The sequence below is a fragment of the Protopterus annectens genome, chromosome 11.part0 (genome assembly GCF_019279795.1).
Source record: "Protopterus annectens isolate FY-2018-M chromosome 11.part0, PAN1.0, whole genome shotgun sequence".
Lineage (NCBI taxonomy): Eukaryota > Metazoa > Chordata > Ceratodontiformes > Protopteridae > Protopterus > Protopterus annectens.
This window is the reverse complement of record NC_056745.1, coordinates 839,915,623-839,939,107: the sequence shown is the minus strand read 5'-3', so window position 1 is coordinate 839,939,107 and position 23,485 is coordinate 839,915,623.

The following is a 23,485-nucleotide window of genomic DNA, read 5'->3' as shown; positions in this document are numbered from 1 at the left end:
GCTCAATGTTGAGCACCATAGTAAAGCTAGGCAAGTCCAAATTCCATGTTGCAGAAGTGATCGAGTTCATAGGAGCACACTTGGACACAATTTATCAAACAGAGAAATATCTACAGAGCAGGTTATAAACTATTCACAATCATGCCCAAGTCTTTCCTTCATCCCAAAAACCAACAATGAGAATGGTTCTTCATTTGCTAGGTTCAATGCTTGCATCCATTACTTTGGTCACTCTCACCAGATACCACATGAGAGTATTCCAATGGACCCTAGCAGTGCAGTGGTCCATCAAGTATCAACTAATGTCTTTCTAAGTATGTCTGATGAACATTTACAGGTCTCATATTCACTGTTGGCTTGAATCCCCTATGATAATGCAAGGTCACCCATTTGTCTTTCCCAACCCAAAGTCACTTTGACCAATGAAACGTACCAGTTGGAGGGATGAACTACAGGGGAAAGACAGTCCAAGATATGTGCTTCCCATCCAAGGCCATTCTCCATATCGATGCAGTAATCCTAACATTGCAGGCCTTCCAGGACTCCCTCCTTCAAGGACTGATACCTATCCAAATCGACGTCAGTAGTCTGGTACATCAAAAAAACCAAGGAGGAATCTGTGCTTATTCATTATGCTGAGAAGTCATAACGATCTGGCAATTGGTATTACCTTCCAATTACTTTCCTTTAGCAATGAATATTCCAGAGAAATCCAGTGTTCTAGAGGACAGTTTGAGCAGACCTATCCTCCTGCCTCACCAGTGGTCTCTCAATCAAAAGGTGGCAAAACACATTTTCCACTGCAGGGGGGCCAACCATGCTGCAACCATTTTTGATTCTTCTCACAACACTACATGCAGCTAGTTCTTTTCCCCAATCCCCTGGAGGGGGAATCACCCAGGGACACCCCGGTCCACACTTGGCCCACAGGTCTCCTTTATACCTTTCCTCTGACCCCTCTCATTTCAAAATTTCTTCAGAAAGCACTAGAGAGGTAGGTCACTGTGATCCTCATTGGTCCCTTTTGGTGTCAACAAGTATGGTTCCCCTGCCTGTGGCCTCATCTGAAAAACCCTCCATTGGTGCTGGATCCAAGCCCAGATATTATTTCTCACCCATCCAGCCTGCCTCTCCCAGACATTTGAACTCTCAAATCAACCTCTTACTTTCCCCATTTCCAATGATAATCAGTCCATTGATTCACATTCTCACTTCATCCCAGAGACTGTCTACTAGGAAGATTTACAAAGGCAAATGGAAAAGGTTCTCTGTTTGGGCTACTCAAATTAATTTAGACCCTTTTGCAGAAGCCTTTCCAGCAGTCTTAGACATTTTAGCCTATCATTTCACAATGGCACCAGCTACTCTTCCATATCAAAGTTCAGTTGTCAGCTTTTTCTAGCTTGCACATTGGAGAGAATCAGTCTTGATTTGTCTCTCTGTTTATCTAAAGCTTTTCTTCTCAGACCTCTTAGAGATCCTACCCTTCCTTGGGACATTATTATTTTACTTCAAACCCTGGCTAGACCACCATTTGAACCTGCAGCCAATGTGGATTTCCAGTTCTTAATATGGAAAACATTCTTGCTGGCAGTTACTTCTGCTAGGAGGGTATCAGAACTCCAAGCTCTTTCTTGTAAACCACTGTACATAGTTTTTCATAAGCGCAGTTTCCCTCTGAACCAATCCTTTCTTCTTACGAAAGGTAGCCACTGAGCCCACTTTAAATCAGAATATCAGTCTTTCAGTGGTCTTCCCATATTTTTCCAATAATGGAGAATACATGCTGCATGTTTTGAATGTTCATAGACAGCTCTGATTTTATATCTGCCATATGAAAGCTTCCAGAAAGCCTGATCTACTTTTGTGTCCTTTCTAGCAAGTAAACTGGGTCATGGAGTTTCTAAAGTCACTTTATCAAGATGGTTATCTGCTTTTATTACACAGGTATACAAAGAATAAGGCTTACCCTTACCTAAACCCATCAAAGCTCACTCTACTAGATCTGTATTAACCTCTACTGCTTTCTTTTCCAGAACATCTATCAATGACATTTGCCACTTGGTCAGATGTTCATACCTTCATATCCCATTATAAACTGGATTTAGTTTCAAGAGGCAGGGCACCTTTGGGTTCAGCTGTCCTCTAGACTTTCCTTCCATGAATCAATCCAAGTGCTATATTAGCTGGGGACTCTGCCTCATCCATTGAGGAAAAGATGGAAGAGACAACATCAGATACGAAAATTAGGTACTTGCCATAATGATAGATCTGGGTTGTCTGCTTCCATCCTTCCTCAACTCCCCTCCCACTAATCCCTGTGCCCGATTATGTAGTTCATTGTTCCTTTATCCTGATTTGACTAGACTAACCTGTTCTGAAAGCCCTTCAAGTACACTTTTTAACTTCATATCAGCTTATGAGCATTCATATTACCTTTGAATAATCTTTTACATACATCATTATTATTACAATTATTGGGTTGTCTGTATTCTTGGGTAAACTTGATCCGAGGTAATTTTGGACTTTGTAGGAGGTTACGAGTAAGGGAAAAAACTTTAACTTCTATTCCAAAGTTTTGCATGGCTGAAGATGGATCCGAGGTCAGATTTGAAGACCCAACCAAACAGCAAGGATGAAAACAGACAACACAGATCTATTGTTATGATAAGTACATAACTTCTGTATATCATACATATCACCAAGTGTCTTCCTGCTCTTATAAAATTAGCAACTTTTTTGCAGTTTTAATTTTGTATTTAATTGTTTATGTATTATGATTATATGTTTTGCATTATATTTTAATATAAAGTAGCTCCAACCTATTTTAACTAATCAGCTGCTTTGCAGGTTTATAACTTTTTAATCATGTGGCATTTTGGTATGATTTTTTTTTTTTAGTGTGGTCATGTAAGGAACTCTTCTGTCAAGTTGTTGTTCACTATTGTGCAGTTCTGTTTGTATACTGGTTCCAACACTACACAACACCTCAGCAATAGTTTGTAACCTTCTGAGACAATAAGTATTTTGGAGTTTAATCATCATTAAAGCATTACTTTCAATATAATATGAATTCACTTGTGAAACACTCACAGTAATACCTGATTTATGATTAATAGGATCATTGCTGCAAGATATTTCCTGGGATTCATTAACAATCACATAGGCGCTACGCTAAGCCTAAATGATTAAGCAAGACTGCACTATAAGCAGCACTAAATGAATATGCGTGCTGCTCATCATGCCTACACATTTGCAAGTATGTTTTTGTGGTCAGCAATAGTGTTTGCGGCCATGGAAAGGTGCTTGCAATGAGCACAGAATGGTAAAAAAAAAAAAAAAAAAGCGGCTTGTCTATAGGCAACACATATGAGCATGATCTGTAGCCCAGGCATATTAAAGGCAAGTACAGGGAAAGAATACATAAGGAGGGGAAGTGAAATGGGGTAGTTTTACACAAATTGTGTTATAATGCATAACTAATTAATGTGGAAGGAGAAATGTGTACTCGTATAACATAAGCAAATGTGATGGTGTATAAGAAGCATTTCTGATATAAATCCTGCAATACTGATGTAATTATAATTAATGACAATAATAATACTGCAGTTATGCACATAAATAAAAGCAGACATACTAATAAAAGATATGATAGAGATATAAAGCTGCAGTGGAAGTGGAGTGAAAATGTGATATACATGTTAATTAAATGTTGAGATAGTTAGCAATGACAGAAGATACATTATGGTGTGTGCATACAGTACAGCTATTGCATATGAGATGTATATACAGGCAATTTAGGCAAGCAAGCCATCACTACTGCTGTATTATCCGCCTCAGCATGTATAAATAACAGATGGACCCTATAGTTGTAATGTCAGGGACATCGGAAATGGACACGTTTTTGCAAAGAAATTACAATGGAACCCATAGGAAAGGGGCTTATCACCTACAAATATGTAATAGTAAAGCAACTGTTGCATAGTAATGTAAATGCTAAATGATAATCTAATAACACACAACATACATAAATGACAACACAGATCAGATGACATGTCATGAGTTCAAGATTTCCATTGGTGATTTGCAAACATCTCCAACATTGTTATACTGGGCATGCTCACATGGCATTACAGGGAACAGTAACAAAACAGCAGCAGCACACTAGAAAGTGTTGTAACAGAGGATGAAGCACAACTTCTGATGGTCTGGCAGAATGCCATATAGTAAGAAATGTTTATGGAATCCCTCATCTGCCATAAAGCTATATAGTGTGACAAAAAAAAACTTCATGTAATAGATACATGTCTACATGAAGACATGCAATACACAGCATAATTATCTTGTGAATAGGTAATGCATGTGATCAATGAATGACATAATAAACATTTGCATCATGTCATTTTTCGAACACGTCAAGACAGATATCAGAGGGATGCACAACAATCATGGGCACCACAGAAATATGCATATCCATCATGTCTTGAAGAATACACTTGAAGAGATTACAACACTTTCCTATTCTAAGGTATATGGATGACCCACCTTGTAAGACAAGGCCTGAAAAAAGTGACTCTCTTGACTGGGCCATAACTATTGTCTGTGGGTGTGCAAGCCACTGTTGTCTGATACATTTGACTGACAGACAGATATTACCAAAATCAAACTCCTGCCTGTAATGCCAGGCTGTCTCCAGACTTCTGTATTGACTGCATGTGCCACATTAAATAGTAGTGGAGGTTGTCGCAAATAACTGAATTGAATGTATGCATTAAGAAAAGGCTTACACATATAATACGAACAGTTGTATTTAGTCAGAATGCTGGAAAGGAGAACGTTACTGTCCAAGCAATACAGTCTCAATGCTTCAATAACAAGGAAGCTGTTTCCATCATGTTATACACACACTGCCCCAGAATTAGACCACAGTCTGTGTAAATATGTTATACAAGTCAGTACTGAATGCATGTGCCACTGGATCACTCACAGCACAACATGCTCCAAATAAACATTTCACCACCATGCAATCACAACATGTGAGAATATATCATTGTCCAACACAAAATGGATAAGAATAACTAGACACAACGGTGTTTATGTAACATCAGTACATTCATATAATGTTCCCCCTTTCAGAAACTGAACAGCAAGCTATGTCACTCTACCAACTAATGACATGTGGATCAACCACAAGAGCCACAGAGGAAGTCTTAACATTATTGTGACTCTCCACCTATGCCAATTTATTACATCAGATATATGTGCAATAAACAATCTCTGGAATAAAAGGGATGGTAGAGGCCTTTCCCACTGTAAATGCACATATTACAACTGTGGTGGATGCTTTTCATGCATTACAGTATAAGGCCCAACAATGCTAACAGGCACTGAATGTGGATGTTGAACAAATGAGTATTTGACAACAGAAATTACATACTATTTGTACAGAATGAATGCACCATGGTAAAAGTGTTACTGCAATTGTGACCTATGTCAGCATGTCAAGATATTACATCATGTTATTGCTGCATGGGATATGTGTGCCTGTAATTGCTGTGCTAAGTCAACAGCATGCTATCTCATTCCCTTGTGCTAGTGAATAATGCTTTGTACATATGTTATGTAAGGAAAATGTAATCACATCATCATTATGCCAAATAAAAGCATTACTGTGTGACAAATTATCATAGCTTTTTGTAAGAAGGATCAACAAGTGTATGTGTTCACAGCAAATGTACTTGACAACAGTGTTAGCAACATGGGCAGTCATAAGACTGACACAACATAGTCTGAGCAGTAATGGCTGGATTTGAGCTAATTACCCAAGATCACAAGCTAAATATTAGTGCCTAAATTACAAGTGCCATTCATGCCCAAATGCCATTTAACTACCATTATTTCCCCTATGTGAATACAAAATGTGTGATAAATTTCACAAATCACAATCTACACATGAACATCCATCCATACATTAAAAATCACCATACAAAAAATATATAAATAGTAAATGCATAAAAGTATGTCGTAAAAGGGTATACATCATCAGGAAAGGTTAGTACAAATGAATATTCACTAGGTTTCATTTCAAATGCTCTCCGTGTACATTCCTAATATTCAATTAAACAGGCTAAAGAATCCACTTTAACAGTATCACTTTCTTTCTATTATTTTACATTCCAAAAACCTGTCTGTCACAATTTTAGAGCTTTTCTTTTTAAAACAGGGAGTAAGGACATATTTTCATTAATAGCTGGGGGGGGGGGGGTTGCTGTGTTTAAACTGGTAGGAACTACAAATCACTCTTCAAGGAAAATGTAGTTAAAAAAAGTATACCAACTAGGTGGTATAACATGCTGTGGAGCATGCAGGCAGTGTCAATTTATATTGAAGGAGAGTACCTTGATTTTACATGGGGTACTTTTTAAAGTGTAACTTCAAAAGGGAAACTGCAACACCAAAGGGATTGTTTATATTGCAGGATGTGGGCATTATTATGTGGGTAAAACAGAGAGACAGTTTAAGAAAATAATTTATGAACACATATGCTATACAGAAAGTGAATAATAATAATACTCTGTTTAGACACAGTATTGAATATCCTAATTTCTCCAGTTTTAATTTTGGTATTTTGGAAGTTGTTCCAAATGATCCCAGAGGTGGATGGTGGGAGTTAATGTTAGAGTTGAAAGAACTACAATGGCAAATTAGATTAAACGCAGACCCCCCCCCCCCCCAGGCATTAATGACAATATGTCCTTACTCCCTATTTTAAAAAGAAAAGCTCTAAAATTGTGACTGAAAGGTTTTTAGAATGTAAAATATTAGAAAGGAAGTGATACTGTTAAAGTGAATTCTTTAGCCTGTTAAATTGAATATTAGGAATGTACATGGAGAGCATTTGAAATCAAACCTAGTGAATAAGAAGTTATGTACTCACCATAACGTTCCATGTGAGTTGTTCCATCGTGCCTTCATTCTTTACTGATGGGGTTCAGAGCCCGATATGGCCATTTGCAAAGCTCGAGGTTTACCAGTAGCTCAAGACCAAGCCCCTTATCCCATGATGCACTGCTGGAATTACCACAGATCTTGTTTGCCGAGTGTACTATAGCCATATAAGTAAAGTACCCTCCCATGGAGAGGAAGAAGAATCGAGCAACCAGGATGAGACCAACCTCTAGGTCAACTATCAGCCAGGTGGGGGAGGGACGTAAGAATGAAGGCGAGATGGAACAATTCACATGGAACGTTATGATGATTACATAACTTCTTAATGTGAAGTTGTTCAATCTCGCCATTCATTCTTTACTGATGGGTAGCGTCCCTAGCACCCTCAATCTCGGATGGCTCACAAGTACAATCTTCAGGACCGTAGACCCAAAAGAAGCCCTGTCCCTGGAGGCCTTATCAACTTTGTAATGAGTGATAAAAGTATGAGGTTTAGACCAAGTGGCTGCAGCACAAATGTTATCAAGAGGCAATCTGGCTTGGAATGCAGATGTAGAAACTGCTCTGGTTGAGTGAGATTTAATCTTGTGTAGTAAGGGCATATTAGCAGCTGAATAAGCAAATGTGACACAATCGGACAGCCATTTAGAAAGCATTGTTTTAGCCACTGGTCTACCTTTTCTGGCTTCAGAGAGTGATACAAAGAGCTGGTCTGATTTCCTAATATCTTTTGTTCTGTCCAAATAAAATCTGAGCTTTCTGTGAACGTCAAGTTTGTCCAGCATATACTCCAATTTATTGGAATGGTTAGGGAAGAAGACTGGTAACTCAATGACTTGGTTGATATTAGAACTTTGGGCAAAAAGGAGGGATTTGTCATAAGAGATACTCTATCAGCATGAAAAATCAAATAAGGAGGGCGGATAGATAAAACTTGAAGTTCTGACACTCTGTGGTCAGAAGTAATAGCTACCAGAAATATGGTTTTCTACGATAAAAATTTGAGATCACAAGATGATGCTGGTTCAAACGGGGGAAGAATTATATGAGACAGCATAAAGTTTAGATTCTAAGGAGAATATGGAGTTTTCACTGGAGGCCTCATGTGAAAGGTTCCTTTGAGAAAGGCCTTGGGCAACTTGTGGGACATTATGTTGAGCCAGTCATAGCAGCCAACTGGACCTGAACTGTTGCGGCTGCCACTCCTTTATTAAAGATCATAGTCAAGAATTCTAATATGGACATCAAGGGGGCTTGATAAGGATCAATGTTCTGCTTAGAAGCCCATGTGGAAAATCTCTTCCACTTACTAAGACATAGTCTTCTGGTGGACGGTTTATGGGAAGACAAAAGGATCTGTTTTGTCTCATTGGAAAAGTTATGAAGCCTGGCTATGAGGGGAACTGGAGCAGCCAACCTGTTAGCTTCAGTGACCGCAAGGAAGGATGGAGGTCCCTCGATGGATGTGTCATAAGGTCCAGAACTGGGTCCAGAATCCATGGATCCTCCAAGAGATGATGATGAAGAAATGGGAACCAAATCTGTCGAGGCCAATGAGGGGCTATATGAATGATGGTCCTTCCCAGAGATTTTGCTTTCTGTAGAAATCTGGGTATCAACAGGATAGGAGGAAATGCATAGAGGAGACCCGGCGGCCAATCGTGTATGAATGCATCTCTCGGGGGTTCTCCCAGAGGGGGAATCAGGGCAAAGTAGCCTCTGCATTTCATGTTGATGTGACTGGCAGAAAGATCGCAGCAAGGCTTGCCCCATTTGTGGAAAATCCTGTCCGCAATCTCTTTCTTGAGGGACCACTCATGCGGCAACAAGATTGTCCTACTCAGTTTGTGTGCTATCACATTGGATTTCCCCTGGATGTGCATTGTCAACAGAAAGTGCTGGGAGGAGACAGCCCACTTCCAAACTCTGAGGGCTTCTCATCAAAGGGGGTAAAACTTGGTTCCACTTTGCTTGTTCAAGTACCAGAATACTGAGATGTTGTTTGTCTGAATTGCAATCATTCCTAGAGGAAGAGAGTCCTGGAAATACTGCAATGCCAGAAGTACTGCTCTCATCTCCAGAACATTGATATGCAGATGGGACTCTTGATCTGTCCAAGTGCCTTGGGCAGTCTTACCCTGAAAATGCCCACCCACCCTATCAGGGAAGCGTCCTTGATCACAGTGGCTATTGGAGGGGGTAGTACAAAGGGGCGTCCTATGGTTAAATGAAGAGACGTCAACCACCACTGGAGATCTCTCTTGCAAGAGTTCATAATTAAAATCAAGTGATTCATTGGAAGTTCCTGATAAGACCATTGAGTGAACAGCAGCCATGGAAGAATCCGCATATGCATCCTTGCTAATGGTATGGCCAAGATCTCTGCAGCCATCAAACCCAATACTTTTAGAACTTCTGCCGCTGGTGCTCTGTCTTTCGATACCAATGAGCTGACACACTGGCGAAGAAGAAAGACTCTCTCGATTGGTTGTCGTAGAGTGGTGGTTAAAGTGTCTAACTCTGCCCCTATAAAAATGATATGTTGCGATGTTGACAAGGCAGACTTTTCTGAGTTGATTGTAATGCCTAAGTGATCGCAGAGTGTCAGAGTGTATTCCCTTGCCTGAATCAGTTGATGCCTGGTGGTGGAGGTAAGGAGCCAATCGTCTAGGTAGGGAAACACCTGGAATCCTAGATGCCTCAGGTGAGCCGTGACCACTGCCATGCATTTGGTGAACACTCTGGGGGCTGTAGTGAGACCAGGGCTCGAAATTGATAATGATTGGCTCCCAGCCGGAAACGCAGGTGATCTCTAGATGGCTTGGCCATTTTTATGTGGTAGTATGCATCCTTGAGATTTATTGAGCACATCCAATTGTCATTTTCCTTAAAAGGAAAGTATAGACTGCAGCGTGACCATCCAAAACTTCTCTTTCTTCACAAATTGGTTGAGTCTGCTGAGATCTAAATGGATCTCCAGTCCTGTTTTCTTTGGAACCAAAAAGAATCTTGAGTAAGTTCCGGATCCTGTTTGGTCTGCTGGGACTGGCTGGATGACTCTTTTTTTCTAGCAACTTGTGGAGCTCTATAGTTGCTTGTTCCCTGTAACTGGATGGAATGTCCAGGATTCTCCTTGTGGGTGGAGGTGGAGTGGAGAATGGTATGAAATACCCTCTGGAAATAATACTTGGTACCCAGCTGTCTTAGTTATATTTTGCCAGGCATCTGGGTACAATGATAAGTGACCCCCGACTGCCTCCAGAACACGACAGTCAGGCCTCCTTTCAGAAGCGCTGATAGGGTTGACCAGAGAAGTGATCTCTGTCACCCTGGTGTTGCGGACCCCCTCTGCCATGAGGTGGCATCTTCCATTATTACCCCTTCCTCTGCCCCTAGAGGGGAGTTCACCACATGTGTCCTGAAAGCCTCCTTGGGCTTTTCAGAACGACATCTTTCTTCCCCTTTGGGGTAAGGCCGAGTAGGGGTGGATGGCAGAGTCTTTCCCTCCTGTTCACACCTGGTCAAAGTTTCCTTCACTTTAGGTCCAAAGAGAGATAAGTCATCAAAAGGGGTGTTCCATGAATGAAGAATTAAAGGGCTCCGCGAAGGAACACAAGCACATCCAGGAATGTCTTCTGAGAGCAATTCCTATACCTGCTGCCCTACTCATCCCATCAACTGCATATGATATGAGATGCATGGACGAGTTCACAATGGAATTTAGGGTAGCAAGCTGTGCGGTAACTTTATCAGTAGCCCCTGCAGCTAGAGTACCCTGAAGAGCATCTCCCAACTCATTAAGGAGATCTCTTTGCAACCTAGTGAAGTGGGTCAAATAGTTCAGGGATCGGAGTGTAAAAGTCACTGAACTAAACATGTGTTTCCCATATCTATCCATGATCCTGGACTCTCTGTTAGGAGGATGGATAGATGAGTAAGTCTCAGACATTTCCTTTTTGGTGGCCGCTGCTGCTGCCGCCACCACCATGGCCTCTTTTGGACAAAAAGGATTTATCCATGGGGCAGAACGTGTTAATCCTCTGAGGGACAGGCTCCATGGACTCCAGTGACTCCCACACCCTCCAAGAGACAAGCTGCATGAGCTCATCAAAAGGCGGAGATGCCCAAGAGGTGGAAGGTTGAGACCCGAAAGCCTTCAATAGAACTGACTCATCCTCAGTAGGGCTTTTGGACTGCCACTCACCCCTCTGCCTAAGGATCTTGAGTATCTCTGCAAAGGAGATATCCTCAGAGGGGGATCATGGGGACCCTTCTGACTCATCCAAGTCAGTGTCAAATGTCAAAGACTCCTGTGTGGAGTCCAAGTGTCTCCTCTTGCACAATCTCTTCCTGGAGACCTCCTCAGTGGGAGCCTCTGGGGAGGTCTAAGAAGAGCAGGGGGCGCCTTGTGGGGCTACCTGAGGCTCAGGGTCTCTACGCCTAGCCTGGACAATAGAAGCAGAAGCAGACTCAGGCGCTTTGGGGAAAAAGAAGCCAGACCTGGTGTCGAGGATGTCTTTGGGGACAAGGCTCTGCTCATAGCTTTGAAGGCAACATGGCTCAGAGGAGTTGACAGACCAGAAGAAACCACCAGCCCCTCCCACACTGAGGCCGTAGGCTCCGAGCCAGAGGTAGGAGCCGAGCTCATCCAAGCCGAAGCCTCTAGAGGAAGAGTCGGCACTAAGTCGGTGCGACTATCCTCTCCAGACCCGATAGGAGAGTGTCAGCTCCTAGAGTCCCTGTCGGTGCCGCAACATCAGAGTAGATGGAACCAAGGACACTGGAGCAGGTTTTGGCTCCAAAGGCTCCACGATCAACAGGTCGCCCCCTCTGGCTCCGAAGGTCCAGTATTGCTCAGAGGAGGAGCAGTCAAATCCAGGTTAGTGGTCTTTGGTTCCGATGCCAGGGTCAGAGCCGACAAAAATTTAGCAAGGCCTGGTGCCCGTAAGAGCTTCTGCACCAGTCGGTCCATATCCAAATCTGAGAGGCTGACAGAAGACCTAGAGGAGTGCACCGAATGTGCCGATTGAAGAAGTGGAGATGCAGGTCTCTCAGATACTGGCTCCAGAGCTGTGGGCCGGCTCTGAAATGAAAAGACAGTCAACTCCGAGATCTGTGGAGTCGATGTCCCAGGATCTTCTACTTTCTTGGACTTCTTAGACAGTTTAGATTCCTTGGAGTCACCTGAAGACTTCAAGGACTTGCTGGCCCCATCCTGGTCACTCAATGCTTCTTGAAACGGATGCTTCAGCAAGCCTCTGTCAACTAACTTTTGTTTCCTCTCCAATAAGACCCTAGAGGAAAAAGAGTGGCAAATACTGCAGGACTCTTGCAAATATACAGCACCTAAGCAGTAGACACACTGAACGTGGCCATCAGTTACAGACATCTTTTGCCCACAGTCTGGACATTTCTTGAATCCAGACTTTGGGTGCTTGTCCTCAGACATATCCAAACAACAAATTCCTTAGGCTTAACACCAAAAATAAAGCCACAAAAAGCCTAATAAAGAAACACTCCACATATAATAACAGGAACCATACCTAGGCTCAAAGTGCACAAAGCCTAGAGAACAGCCAAATTAACAACAGCAAAAAATGTGTAAATAACTTGAGCAAAACATGTTTTTGATGAAATACTGGCTCGAGCAAAACTGGGGCTTCTGAGATCCGTGCCACAGCAAACTAGATCTGAGGTAATTCCAGCAGTGCATCATGGGATAAGGGGCTTGGTCTCGAGCTTTGCAAATTGTCATATCAGAGCCAATGGATTGGCTCCAAACCCCATCAGTAAAGAATGAACAGCGGGATTGAACAACATTCTTTTGTACTAACCTTTCCTGATGATGTATAACCTTTTATGCATTTACTATATATATATGTTTTTGTATGGTGATTTTTAATAATGTATGGATGTTCATGTGTAGATTGTGATTTGTGAAATTTATCACACATTTTATACTTACATAGGGGAAATAATGGTAGTTAAATGTCATTTGGGCATCAATGGTTAATTTAATCAGTTGGTGGATGGGGATAGTATAAAAGGAAATAAATATGATGAAATGGTTGTTCTGATGAAGTCCCATTACTAATTGTGGAGGGACAAAAGCACGTGATTTTTATAGTGAAATAAATGACAATGATATTAACTTTTAAACCTTTGGTGGCTGGTTCCTGAGTTCTGGCAGCAGCAGGTCAATTAAAAAAATGCATACGTTATATCAAGGTTAATATATTACTGTAGTTATCAAAAGCATGCTCATTACTCCCCATACACACAAATGTGTCCACCAACCACAGCCAGTTTCACAACTGTGCACACCTCAGATGTTTTATTTTGACCAAATTAGTGCATATTAGTCACTGTAATACATCTCCATTTGCTACTGTTAGACACAGTGTGCCTGTGTATACATGTGTAAGTGTTGCAATGGATTGCACTATAGTGTCTCACAGCAATGGTGACAGTAATAGAAAGCAACTCTCTACCTACACATCAGATTTCTTATTAATGGAAGTTGTGACAGAAATATTTTATCTTACCTGCAATTTTTTACACTGTTCCAACATGTAAACTTCTTGTGTTTAAGATTCCCCCTTCAAGAACTCACATACACGCAGTATTAAATATGTTCACCATTCTAAGGTCAGTGCTTACATTTCTGCCTTGCTTACCTCCAGCATATCTAGACTCCTGGACAAGTCTACACAATTCTCTTAAGAGTGTGTGTTCAATGTCTCCCAACCAGTGCAGAGTAACAACATTTAAACAAAAGCATTACAATGTTGGGTTCAGCTAGCTGATATTAAAAAACAGCGAATATACTTCTGTAGCTCCACTCCTTAACAACCTGCAGCAAGCAAAAGAATAGAAAAAACTAAACCCATTTGATTCCATTCAAAGCTAAACAGCCAACTTGCCATCTGATTGATGTGTCCTTCAGAGACATCTGATGCCTATGCAGCTCCAGTTCAAATGGCCAGAAACACAATGAACCTCATGGTGAAGCTGCAGAAAAAATTCAGAAAGGTAAATAAAACCAGACATGAACAGTAGAAATGCCAAAGGAGGAAATGTCTGAAACATTTAAAGCTATATGTAGTTAGTGTTCACACTCAGACCTGGGAATCAGCTAGATACTGAAATAGAAATGTACAGTAATTTGTATTTTTTTCCATATTTTTGTATGGGACATAGTGTTTTTTTTTTTTACCACTTTTAGGTAAAGATGCATAATCATGGAATCTGTGGATAAATGAGGAGCAGTCATAAGAGCTGCAGGTATGGCAACAGCATTTCCTGTTAAGAACTCATGTTGTAGGTATGAGTACGCAGAATACCAGACATTACATTATAGGCATTTTAAATTCCACTTGGTTTATTTTGACAGGTAAGTTTAAAACCATACTTCATTATTCTAAGTAAGCTTATTCTGTTTCCTCAAATTTTCTAAATAATGAGAAAACTAAACTGCCATACTGTATAACATTATTGCTTTTCTGTTCTTTGCATTTGTATTGTTTCTTTTCATATTTTTTATTATGTATTTTCTCTTTTTATTCATAATGTACTGTGAATTTTTTTTATGTTTGAATTTCAGTTTTAGACTACAATTTAATGTAACCATTATGACTCAAACACAGCAAAAACTTGCAAGACAGCTGATAACCCAGAGGTGAAGAATGAGTTCAGGAAAGCAACTGATTTAAAATAAAATGGTTGGAAGAAACCTGACATACCATTTTTTTACACAAATATGATAAAAGGGTGTACAGAATTTTAAGATCACAATAGCCAAAGTGGTTACCATCAAGAAACACAACTTCTTAAAAAAGAGGCATGCAAAACATTTGAATGGCAGAAATGAAAGCCTTTACTGCAAGGCTCTGAAGTCAACAAGTGGAACAGTAGGTCAAGTGGAAAACCAAGGAGGATACTTTGTGAGAGAGGCCTGACCTGATAATATGGCACAGAAGTTTGGACACTAACCACATGCAACTTTACAGTGTAGAAAGCTAGTTCACTGTTCAAAAAGTGCAGACATATACATATATTCTGCAATCTACTCAAAGAAAAGGGCAAATGGTGCAGAGTTAGAGAAGTTGGTATGTTTTACTAAGAATGTTATACGTTTTATTACAGGATCAAGTTAATGTACATTACTCCATTTCTTTCCTTACGATGCTCCTGTTGCACAATCCAAGCACATATCAGGTGACAATAATCCGATATAGCAAGAGGAAGTCTCCTCTGAAAACAATGATGGAAAAAGAAAAGTAGGGAATGGAGGCCTAAATGGCAGGCAAGTCCATTAGAAGAATGAAGTACTTCAATGATTGGCAGAATGATACAGAAAAAAAATGTCTGATCCTTCCTTAAATTGTGAAAAGTCTGCTGAATGAATGAGAAAATGCATAAGAAATGGAGATGGCATCTCCTGCCAATACCAGATACTTCCGAAGAAAGAAGCTGAATCACTGCAGAATATGCATGGTTCTAAAGCAAATGTCCACCAGACAAAATACAGATAAGGTTAGTAAGCAAACCAAACAATGTCACATATGGAACAGAACATACCAAGAAAGAGCAGTGCTGATATGGGGACAGAAGCACTTTCTACCAGCCTAATATTTGAAAAAAGCCCTGAACAATATCAATTTTTTTTTTTTTTTTACTGAATGGGTGATGGATTTCCAATTAGTGCCAACCCTTTCTCTAAACAAATAATAGTTCTACTGTTTTAGAGAAAGTCTTAATGATATAAACAGGATTGGCTTTACTTCAATGTATCTCCCACAGGAAAGCATCTCTAGTTGCCTTATATACTAGAATTAGGTCTCCTCTCCATTGTCTGGAATTTGTAACAGCACAATTAACTTACTTGGCCTCTCCTAATATGACATCTCAAAATCAGTTAGTTTAATACACCTACGATTAATTATTTCCAACTATCCTTTCTGCCTTTTTTTTCCATAAACAGATACCATAAGATGTTTCAATACTCACTTTTGGCCTAATCAAAGTAATATATACTACAATTTTGAACATCTTATGATTCAACTGGATTTCATTACCATGTTCACATGCTGACTGAAACTCAGTTTACTATCTACTGAAACACCAAGGTCTTTCAATAAAAATAAATCTATTTGTTTACCAGGGTACTACACTAATCATAACTGACAATTTGTAGGTAAAACCCAGGTAAACAGAATCAAAAAAGGAAAAACATCATTCACACCAACAGCACTGACTGGGCTGTTTACTGCTTCACTACTGCAGCACAAGTTGTGTTGGTTACTTTTTCTTCTTGAAACCTACAGTGGATATAAAAAGTATACACACCTCTGTTAAAACTTTATAATTCAATTGAGAAACAAACAATGCTTCAATAAAAATATTAGTTTAAGGGTGTGGACACTTATGCAACCAGCTTATTGTATGTTTTTTTTATATCTTCCCCCCAACAGATTTGTTTTTCAATTGAATTGCACAGGTTATAGGTCACATTAAAGGTGTGAAAAGTTTTGAAATGATTTATTGTGGTCTCATTTTTTTTTTTATCACAAAGACCTGGCTTAACAGGGGTGTTTACACTTTTTATATCCACTGTATAGGACCTGAAAGAAAGACCACATGAAGCAGTTTTGTTAGTACAGCATCTTCAGCACTTAAAATGTGACAAAAATAATTTTAACTCAGCCTGTAAGGCCAAATGTGGCTTTACATATTCCATTATAAAAACTTTTTTCACATGAAAACTTTGTTTTGCTGTGTAAGCACCAGGCAACTATCTAGCCTGCTAACAGTCAGAAATGCAGCATCTTCTAAACTTACAGCTGGTAATAATGATTTAAAGCCTACAATAAGCAAATTAGATATCACCTTCTTTTTTTTAAGCAGAAGAATGCCAACTGTGCTATCTGACAATAACCTATGCAAGCTCTGAGAAAGGAAGAATATATTGAAGCAACAGAAAAATTAAAACAAACTGAAATAGATAAAACAAAATCCATGTCAGCAGAACCAGCAGCAAAAAGTCCAATGTTAAGTGTTTTATTAACATCCACTTTTCGTTCAAAAAAAACTGAACTTCTTCAGACAGACATCAAAAGGTAGCAAATGTAAAAAAACTCCTTAAATACACAATTAACAACACATGATATATTTGAATGGACCAACCAACTGGTTGAAACTCACTGACATCAATGTGTGGGAAAAAGCTGATCTCAAAACTTCTTAAAGTACTACTGCATACAGCAGTCAAATCCATGGAAAATGTGTTTTAAAAACAAAACAAAGTGGAAATATGTATGAACATAATATTTAAAATGTTTAAAACCAAAAAACGTAGTATATAAAACCTTTTAATGACAAAAGGTAAAAAGTAAAAAATAATAAGTGAAAAGTACTCATAATAACATTACCTCTGCATGCTTCTAAGTTTCAAAATGCAAGCTAAACTTACTCTGTCATTGAGACCTGGAAGTCTATAAGAACAGAGTTTCAGCTGCCAAATCACTTCTAGGCGCTCTAATAATAGTTGAAAAGGACCCCCCCGATGTCAAAGGAAACCTGTCCTAACACCCTAAAAGTAAAACTATGCTGAGGGTGGTCATTAACATGTTTCGCCAAAGCATTTTCACACTTATTTTTCCTAATACAGTATAAATGCTCATAGATTCTTTCATTAAAACCTCTGTCAGTCTTGCCCACATAAAATGCTGGGCAAGACTGGCAGCAAGCCAAATAAACAACCGATCGAGATTTACAGTTGAATCTACCAACAGTGAAGAAAGAAGACCCAGCAATTTTAAAGCTCGAACCAGTGGCAATATGCCTACACATGTTACAACTCTCACATTTGAAAGTGCCCTCTGTTCTAACACGAGTGCCCTTTTTTGTTTCTAATATCCGTTTGAGGTTGTTACCCCTCCTATATATAAACCTAGGCAAAGTGCCAAACTTAGCTTGTAAGGCATCATCACACAAGAAAATACTCCAGTTCTTGACAACCACCTCCTTAATTAGGTGAATCTCAGCACTGTAATTGGTGATGAAAGAGATAGAAGTGTCAACTTTCTTGCTGACTAAAAAGACTTCAGGCATAACTGGAGATGGATGTTCTAGTGAACAACTTGTGAACGAACTACTTTGTAAAATAGGTTTATAAACACCCCCATACATTTTAGTCTGGACCTCAGTGACCAGGTCATGAATAAACTTGTCTGGGTAACCTCTATGTAGGAACAATCCCTTAATGAACTCACATTCTTCTAAAAATAGTTCATCATCTGTTACCATTCGAGCAGTGCGCACAAGTTGCCCCTTGACTACCCCTCTTTTCTGGTGCCCAGGATGGGCACTGGTGAAGTGTAGCATGGTATTAGAGTAAGAACTCTTCTGAAATATTTTAGCCTTAAAGCTACCAGCAGAAATGTCTTTATATAAGTCTACATCCAGATAAGAAATTCTAGAATCAGACTCTACAAATGTGAACTTCAAAAAAGACATGCTGGAGTTGAGATAGTCCATGAAGGTTCTCACATCATTAACTGAACCTTCCGTCAGTATAAAGATGTCATCCAAAAATCTGGTGTAAAAATCAATTTTGAACTGACTGTTGTAATTGCCAAGCACATATCTGTGTTCCCATTCGGCCATAACCATGTTGGCAAAACTGGCCCCTACTGGTGAGCCCATGGCTACACCAGTCTTCTGTAAATATATCTCTCCCCCAAATGTTACAAAGTTGTACCTCAAAATGACATCTAACAATTCCTGCACCAATCTGATTTCTACACTGCTAGCATTGTGATGCAATAAACGGTCAGTGATCCAGTCTATCCCTGTAACATGAGGAATAGACGTATAGAGGTCTTTTACGTCTATTGTCAAAAATCTATGGCCTCTCTTGAATTCTAAAGCACCTATGGCTTTCAAAAAAGCCCAAGAATCTCTACAAATGTGTGTTTCCTTTTCAACATATTTTTTGGCAGAGTTGATGCTTGGGAGGAACAGCGAGGAGCCAATCATTCAGGTAGGGGAAAACCTGAATATTTTGAAGTCTCAGGTGAGCTGCTACTGCTGCCATCACTTTGCTGAACACCCTGGGAGCTGTTGTGAGACCAAAGGGGAGCACTCTAAATTGATAATGATTAGCTCCCAGCCAGAAGCAGAGAAACCTCTGACAGCGCCTGTCCATCTTGATATGATAGTGCACATCTTGGAGGTCGATCGAGCACATCAAATCATTCTCCTGCAGGAAGGGCAGGATAGACTGAAGGGTGACCATCCAAAAATTTTGTCTTGTCTACTGACAGGTTCAAGGTGGAAAGATCCAAAATTGGTCTTGGGTCCTCAGTCTTCTTTGGCATTAAAACAAACCTGGAATAAATGCCTAATCTGGACTGGTCTTGGGGGATGTGTTGGATGACTGTTTTTCTAGCAGCTTTGCTAACTCCAGTGCTGCATCCTCCCTGTGCACGGTTGGAAAGTCCAGGAGGTGTTTTGGTGATAGAGGTGGCTCAAGGAATGGGACTGAATAACCTTTGAACATAATCTGCAACACCCAACGATCTGTTATGATGGAGTCTCACTCCATTAGGTGCAGTGATAACCGGCCCCTGTCTGCCTCCAGAAACAGTCAGGCAACCCTTCAGAGCTGTTGAGTGGGTCTGACCGAGAAAGGTTCTCGAAACCCATAATTTCTCGGACCACCTCTGCCTTTAGGGCGATGTCTATCAGATCCCCCTCTGCCCCTGTAGGAATTTCAGTCCCGAGTGTCTCGGGGAAAATGCCTGAGACTTTTGGAACCACATTTTCTTAGACCCTCGCTGATTCCTAGAAAAGGATCTTTGAGGTGTGGAGAAGCGGATACAGATGGCAGACAGAGTCTTCCCATCCTTCTCACTCTGGACCAAGGTCTCACATACTTGCTTTCCAAACAGGGAGAAACCATCGTATGGGGCATTGGTGAACAATGTCTTAAAAGGTTCTGAGAGCTGGAGCCAGGCATGTCACCTGATGGCAACCCCTGACCCAGCTGCCCTAGCGGCTCCCTCGGAAGCATGGGAGAGAAGACGCATAGAGGTGTTTGCGACTGACTTCAGAGTGACCATACAAGTGGAAAACTTCTTGTCCTCCACCAACATGGTCTCGGGTTGACTCAGCTATCTCCTCCACTAGGTCTCGTTGCAGGTGAATCACATGTATCATGTAATTTAGCTCTCTTACTGAAAAAGTTGCTAAAGCATACACCCACTTCCCAAATTGGTCCAGAGTCCTTGACTCTTGGTCAGGAGGATGAACCATAGAGCTCTCCTGATCAAGCTCTTTCCTAGTGGCAGCTACCACCACCACAGCTTCAACTGGGGATCCCTTGTTCCAGTATGTCCGATCAGAAGGTGGGTTAAAAATTTTATCCAGGTGCATTGGGATGGGCTCAACCATGTCTGATTCCTTCCACGCCCAGGATGTTATAAGGTCCACTAATGGATCCATGGGAGGGGACACCCAGGAAGTAGACGGGCCTGCGCTGAATGCCTTCAGGAACACCGATTAGTCCAAGGTAGGTTTTGTGGCAAACCACCCCCCTTTGGCGAAGGAGTTCCATGATGTCTCTGAAGAGGACATCCTCGGGGGTGACCGGGGGAACCTTCCTCTTCCTCCAAGTCAGTGTCTTCTGTGAGCAACTCCGGAGGGGAGTCTAAGTGCCTACTTTTGCACATATGTTTGCGAGGAACCTTCTCAGTGGGAATCTTTGGGGAGGACTCAACAATGTCCTGCAGCTCTCAATTGGGAACTTCCTGAGGCAAAACATCAGCAGGCTGTGCCTGAGATGGCAGGATGGTCGGAACCGTCCCCAAAACAGAGGGAGCTGGGGCATAGTCAGAGGATGAGATGGTCACGGGTCTCAACAAAACAGAGAAAACTCTCTCCACCACATCAAAGGCCAAAAGAGAAGAGACATCCTGAGATAGCCCAGTAGGAGCCATCCCCCTCTGCCCCGAAAGGGGAGCAAGAGCCAAGCCTCCAAGCGCCGATACCAAGAGGAAGACTACACTCTTACACACTTGGAGCCAACAATATCCCCTCAGATCCGGCACAGAGGCTATGACTTGAGCCAGTTGGATCAGACACGCTCAACGCCATGGCCCGTGTCGAGTTACAAGATAGATACTGTCGACGCCAACCCCTCGGCCCCGAGGCTGCTCAGATCCAAGGGCTCCAAAACAGAAGGTCAGATTGGAGAAGGAGTAATCGGGGTAAAGAATTACTGTGCACTTCCCGCTCCAGAGGGGCAGGTAAACACTCCCATCTGAATCTGTGTGTGGATGAACTTCTACATCATCCTATCCATCTCTGCTTTGCTAACGCTCTGGGTGGAGCAGGAAGAGGAGGCGACTGACACTGGCCTGGAGGGACAGTAAGGGGAAGCCTGCACTGGAGATTGGATCCTGGGCTCCTCCAGCACAGGGGAAAACTGGGGAGAGTGGAACCAGGGAGAGTCTGGTCTGGTAACTGGTCTAGCCTTAGGTGGAGGGCCGGCAGGAGCCGAGAGATCAGGGGACCACTTTCTTAGCCTGTCCTTTTTAGATTTTTTCCCCTTCCCCTGGACCACTTAGCAGGAGTTTGAGTCTCAGAGGCCAGGGGGGGGGAGGTAGAAGCAGCAGCTAAAGCTGAGGATGAAGCTGCGGGCACCAGGACCTACAGTCCCCAAAGGAGGAAGGAGGCCCTTTAAAATTAGTTTATCCCTCCTGTCCTTCAATGCCATGGGATTGAACCTGGCACATAGGAAGCAGAAGGTTTGAAGGTGGGCCACCCCGAGACACACCACACACAGTGTGTGGCCATCAGCTGGGGAGAGCTTATGGCCACACTTTGTGCACTTTCTGAAGCCTGGCTTGGAAGTTTCAGACATGATCCCAGGTCAGGTCCAGCACACACACAAGTACACACCACACACACTACAGAAAGGAAGGAAATTAGAGCCGATGACCATGCAGACGGGAGGATAGAAGGTAGGGAGAGAAAATACAGAAGAGAAAGAGATAAAACCCCCAAAAAACACTCACTTACTAAAAATGAAGCAGAGCTCAGACCACAATTCGGACTTTACAGGCGGCAAATGGGATCTGGGAAGGAAGGAGACAGGGGCATTGTGGGCGAGGGGAAGAGCTTTCAGCTCAAATCAGATGCTGTATATGCGACAGAGTCAGATCCGATATGGATCCATAACCAACAGGTTGAACATCAAATGAAGACAACTACTCCAGATCGAAATTTATCCCAGAAATCAATGAATTTTGACAGGCAGATGTAACATTCAAGATGCTGTATCTGGTTGTCTTCATAATATTTTTCCTGGAGGATCAAAGACATTTTTGGATGCAGAACAGACTAAGGCAGAAAACAATATCCAATAGATCCATGTTGTCTGATTTTTCATCCAGTTCAACTATGTGTTATCAGATGTGATCAGATCTGACCCCAGCACAGAGCCTGAAGCTGTTTAATTCCAGGGCTCTGACTACTCCCCTAGCCATAATTCCCTGAACTCCACCTCAGTACCTCAGATCATGTTTGCACTCCTTTAGATATTACATCCACATCCAGAACAATACCAAAGTATACCTAATCATATTACTCTTGTAAAAGACTAATTCCAGAGTGCAGGACATAAAAAATGGTAGGGTTATAGGAAACAGGCAGTTAGAACTGCTTACAGACAGGGTATGCCAGAGTAGACAACATCATCAGAACCCTATTTGTGACAATTTAGAAGGGGGCAGTTAGAGTGAGGTTGAATCAGACAACATGGATCTATTGTTATGGTAAGTGCATAACTTTCATATCCAATGTTGTCTATTTTTATCTGATTCAACTATGGGAGAGTTCCCAGCATATAGACCAAGATGGTATCAAGGAAAGACATTCCTGAGGATGGTGGAACCAAAAGAGGGGCATGACCTACATTTTACAAGCTTATAATGAGATACAAAGGCATGAACTGTTGACCAAGTAGCTGCTGCTGTTCCACAGATATTATCAATACGTAGTCTGCTGGCAAAGGTTGTTGACATGGCCACTGCTATTGTGGAATGAACCTTAGATTTAAATTGTAAAGACCAGCCTTTTTTACTGCACATGAAAGAAAAGCATTTGGACAACCATCCACTTTAACTTTAGCCACTGTTTTGCCCAATCTAGGTTTTGAGAATGCCACAAATAAATAAATTCAGGAAGTCGAGTTCAGTTATTTATTTTACATTTGTTAACCGGGTTAGTCCAACTGGGACGGAGCCCTTTTTCAGTGGAGGCCTGGGGAGAAAAACTCAACAATAGACACTTGATTATCTAGCTAAAGTAACATAGTACATAGTTCTTTAAACAATAGTTTCCCATCAGAAAACATTAGTCTTAGTTTAACATGAGAGGCTTTAGTTTTACATATTAGCATAGGATCTAGTACAGTCACAGGGTGCAGAGGCTACAATTAGAATATTTACATTTATCACTTTGTGTTTAGCAG